This window comes from Aplysia californica, unplaced genomic scaffold, assembly GCF_000002075.1.
Source record: "Aplysia californica isolate F4 #8 unplaced genomic scaffold, AplCal3.0 scaffold00623, whole genome shotgun sequence".
Classification (NCBI taxonomy): domain Eukaryota; kingdom Metazoa; phylum Mollusca; class Gastropoda; order Aplysiida; family Aplysiidae; genus Aplysia; species Aplysia californica.
This window is the reverse complement of record NW_004797893.1, coordinates 102,904-107,487: the sequence shown is the minus strand read 5'-3', so window position 1 is coordinate 107,487 and position 4,584 is coordinate 102,904. Positions and strand designations below refer to the sequence as shown.

The 4,584-nt window shown below is 42.1% G+C and overlaps 1 protein-coding gene across 1 annotated transcript in view; it reads right to left on the bottom strand.

Moving 5' to 3' along the window:
* LOC101863055 overlaps positions 1-1,610 on the bottom strand; it is a gene marked incomplete in the record, with an annotated part of 75,885 nt that extends 74,275 nt beyond the window's left edge. Inside the window, 1 exon segment of the mRNA XM_013087691.2 lies at positions 1,228-1,610.
* Positions 1,611-4,584: the final 2,974 nt, after the last annotated feature.

Here is a 4,584-nt window from a genome sequence, read left to right as displayed (position 1 = left end):
ACAGAGAGAGAGAGAGAGAGAGAGAGAGAGAGAGGGAGGGAGAGTTTAAGAAAGGAGATGGAGAAAAAAAACAATAGGTAGCATGAACTTTGACTAGATGTTGTTGAGGGGAGGCTCTTTCTCTAACCACACACAACATGGTGTTACTTCTCACTCGACTCTATTCTTTGTCAATATTTTGCACGTACAGTGTACTAAAGTTGAGCCCATTCGACTTTACTATTCAACATTCAAATATTCGAGGCGTATTCGAATGCTGTGTGATTAATACGGACTTAAAATCGTCTACTTTTTTTTTTCAACCTGTCGTAAAATTAGAGCATAATAATAATAATAATAATAATATCATATCTAAAATAACTAAAGTAAGTTCTGAAATTACTTTTAGTCGACTTTTACTGAACAAACAGATAAGAGAATAGCGCCTTGAACAGTATAGTGAATTGAATAGCAAATGTTGCTGATGGGTTTTTTATAAAAAGTGTTTAATTTTTTTTTGTCTCTCGAAGTCCAACCCCTCGTCCACGCCGTGGAAGATGCAAACAGGACAAAGTAGGGGATAGCTGGGTCTGGGTGAAGTACGGTGTGACTTTATGTCACTGAGGCGTTACGCTAGCCGTGAAGGCCGACCCGGGTCACCCCGAAACGTTGCTGGCCAACGGGGCTCTGGTGAAACTGCGACTGGCTTAGCAGGCCGGCAGTGGATTTTAATATTGCTCAAGAAAACATAAGGAGACACAAAAAGTAGAAATTTAATTTTTTTTTTTTTTTAAAGAAAAACAAACATTCAGAAACATCATTCGAATAGCACGAATATTGACTTCATGCTCAGAAGAATCGATGAAATTCCGTTTCCCCCAAATGGCGCAGCACTATAGTCCGTCCTAGTTTGTCCCCGACAGCAAGAAACACTTCGACTAGCCCTGTACCCATCGCCGTCCGTTACCTCCAAAATTCAATTACGAACACAAAGTGGCATACCACTCTCCCACCAGGCCCAGCTCACTTGTGTTGGGATCCGACCTCGTTCTGCGGCCTGCGGTAACACTTAACACTCCTGGAGAATTCGTTCTATTTACGTTCCCTCGTTCGTGAATTGTTGTTAAAAACCAAAAAAAACAACAACCCAGCAACAACAACAGTAAAATACTTCTGGGCTTATGAAAAATAAAAAAGAAGCACAAATGTTATATATTTTACTAATCAGATATTATTTGGAGTACTTACTGTATAATGAATAGCAGAAGTATGTTTATGTCACATTTCGGATGGCTACACGTGGATTTTAAATTGGAAAAAATATACAAGACGACATCGGTTTGCTTGCAGCAAGCAGTAAAGGAAAGTAGGGCACAGATCTCGTCATCGACACATTGTAAACACACGTGTAAACAAACTAAGTGGCTGGAGATAACAACTGGGGAAAGCAAGACAAAACCTATTTGTGCAGATAAGATTTTCGACTAGTGGTTCTGTGTTTAACATTTACGCAGCAAGAGCTTCTTGTATTGACTCGTATGCCACTGTGAAAGTGAGGGAGGGGGGGGGGGGGATTAGTAAACTAATCATTTTACCCGCACTTAATTCAACACAATCTATATCATTTACCAGGCGGACTACTTCGGCCCCTATTGTTCGAAACAACCTGGCCTAAAATAAAATATTATGTTCCACCAGACAGACGGAGATACTCGGGGGTAAAAAAAAACCTCTCTTCCTAAAGGAATCGAACCCTTGACCTTTGCGAGCGACGGCGAAGCACTGAACCGCTACATCGTAGACAACGGTGCAGATAGGGATAAGTAGGAAAAAAGCGGACAAGAAGGTAAAAGTACTCATGTACTGAGAAGCTGGAAGGAAAGGAGTCAAAGAAAGAGAGAAAAAAATACGTCACTTTCCAGTAAATAAGAGACTTCCGCTAAAATTGGAAGTTGTTGTAACATTGTATATAGTTTCCATGATGTACCCATATCCCATTTCATCTCACCCCCCCCCCCCCCCCCCCCCAACCACACACACAGACATACATACACCGCACAAACACTCACTCACTCAGACACCCCCTCCACACACACTCACATGATTTCTTACTTAAAAGGGTAAACAGTGTGACGTTGGGTATAAAATTGTTCGATTATCCCGTGTCTACAGCATCATGTCGGGAGAGAAATCAAAGTGATGAATACATTCCTACACATATTCAACTGGAAAGGACTTTGTTGTCAAATGAGCTAGACATGCGTTATTATAATGGAAACTGCGGGTGTTTTACGACCCCTTCGGTACCATCCAGATTATTTAGGAAGCGGGCTGCATCGACCCTGCCTGTGAGAACCAACCTGGGCAGAGAAGGATACAACGTCTCAAAAGAGAGTCGGAGATTTTCAAATTTTTTTTTTTTACCTCTCAACGTGGGAATCGAACACACGTCTTATTTCTGTGTATGCGACGACTAAACGCCGTATCCAGTCCACATTGCCCATTTGGTACATTTGATTCATTGGATCCAGTCGCAGCCAACCAGATTTTCCGTCCTGGAAGGACAAAAAGCTACCACTTTGGCACAATTCAATCAAATCCTGCGAAATCAAGTATATGTGGATGCGATAATGAACGACGTTAACTAGTTTCAGACATTAATAGAAAGCTATTGAAATTCCGTGTGTTTGTATGATTCTCAAGAACCTCTTTCAACAGTAACCACGATATGCCGCAGACGGCACCCGGCCTCAGTGCTTTCTTATCGTATCTCCATTTTTAATAACAGTGAAAACAGTTCATAACAAAGAGTGGGGTTAAATAGAAGTCCCAGTTTCACTGTTAAAAAATGGAGATATACGACAAGAAAGCGCTGAGGTCGCGCGGCAAATGAAGGAAATGGCTGTGTTGTGAACGGTAAGTTCTGGGAACAACAACGCCGCGCGGTGCCGGAAATGACCTTTTCACCAAGTTCTCAGTCTCCAGAGGTCGAAGGTTTCTCTGCTTTAATTCCCACGTCAAATTATTTGATGAAGCAAGGCAGTTGGGTATTCGCTATGTGCCATGCGCACTGAAGCCGCCATTAATCGACCCAACCCATCCCGATCAGATCCTGTCAACAGGCACTCGCGGGGCGTCGGTGGTCTAGTGTTTCGGCTCTCGGAGCCTCAACCATTAAGTCGCCAATTCGAATCCCATCAGAGACCCGACCACATCGTGTCCATAGGATAGGCAATTTACACGAATTTTCTGTTCACCCAGATGGGAGTGGGAACACGGCTATAAACAGCGAAAGAGAGCGTCAGTTTGTTCGAGTATTAGTGCCTGTAATCCGCAGCTTGCACTGAATGCTTCCCGGGTAGCTGAGAATATTTATGGGTCGTGTTCTAGGTTATGCTAGGGCAATATTAGTTTTAAAGCACAAAGAGCATACGGTAGAGCGTGGACATACGCTAAATAAATTCAAATATTATTGCTTTAGTCATAATCATTATTATTATTATTATTATTATTATTATTATTATTATTATCATCATCATCATCATCATCGTCATCATCATCATCATCATCATCATCATCATCATCATCATCATCATCATCGCCACGCAACAGACGCCGGTCGACCCTCGCATCTCTCAGTCGACGCTCAAATAAGAGAGACATTCGTGTTTTTCTTTAATCCAGAGCCGACTTATTGACAGGAATGGAGATGCAAGATCTTAAGTGACTCCACATACTGACGGCAACAGTTGCAAACCTTGTCAGTTCAACGAACAATTGTCAAGTGTGCGAGTGTCAAGCATGCCAAAAACTGGTTATACGTGTATTAATATGTGTAGTGTCATGGTAAATCAGGCGCTTGTCAAAATAATGAATCGAAGAAACGGATATTTTTACTCCTTTTGGACAATTGTCGCTCCGTAAACTTGCACCATCTCAAAACGTGAGGCTAGACGGTTTCTAAACGACCTGTTTAGGCAAACAGAGAACTTGATCAAATCCCAAACGTTGCGACTGCTAACGTCATTATACGGATATTATTGAAATCGGTCTGCATTCTGGGAAGCCGAGAACGTTTCTGAGTGCTCTCGGGTCTACTGAAGTAATTGTAGTTTTAAAACGAATAGAGCGTGCTGTAGAGCGCGGATGTTCGCTATATAAGCGCAATCATTATTAATACTACTGCTCTGCGTGCTAAGGCAGAGCGACGTAACTACACTTTTTATCATTTTGGGTTACGTCACGTTGCCATTGGAAATATGGGCATGGCCCTTCAGTTACGTCTGTTTGCCACAGTGTAATATCCTATTTGTAGTGCAGATACGGCTTCCTGCCTTTGACACAAGATGCAGAATGGGTATGGACGTCCATTTAAACGAAGATGCAAAAATTGATCATTTTTGCAGATACATCAGTCTGCCTTGGCACAACAGTTTACTATTACTTTTACTATTGCTAGTACTATTAGCTATTACGATTACTATTACTATTACTATTACAGAACAAACCGATCCTATTTCCCCCATGCACTTACTGAGTTGTGTCTCATTAAGCATCCCATACCAGGTGCCAAGGGCATGGTGGGGGCCGAGTCATTTTCCCCCC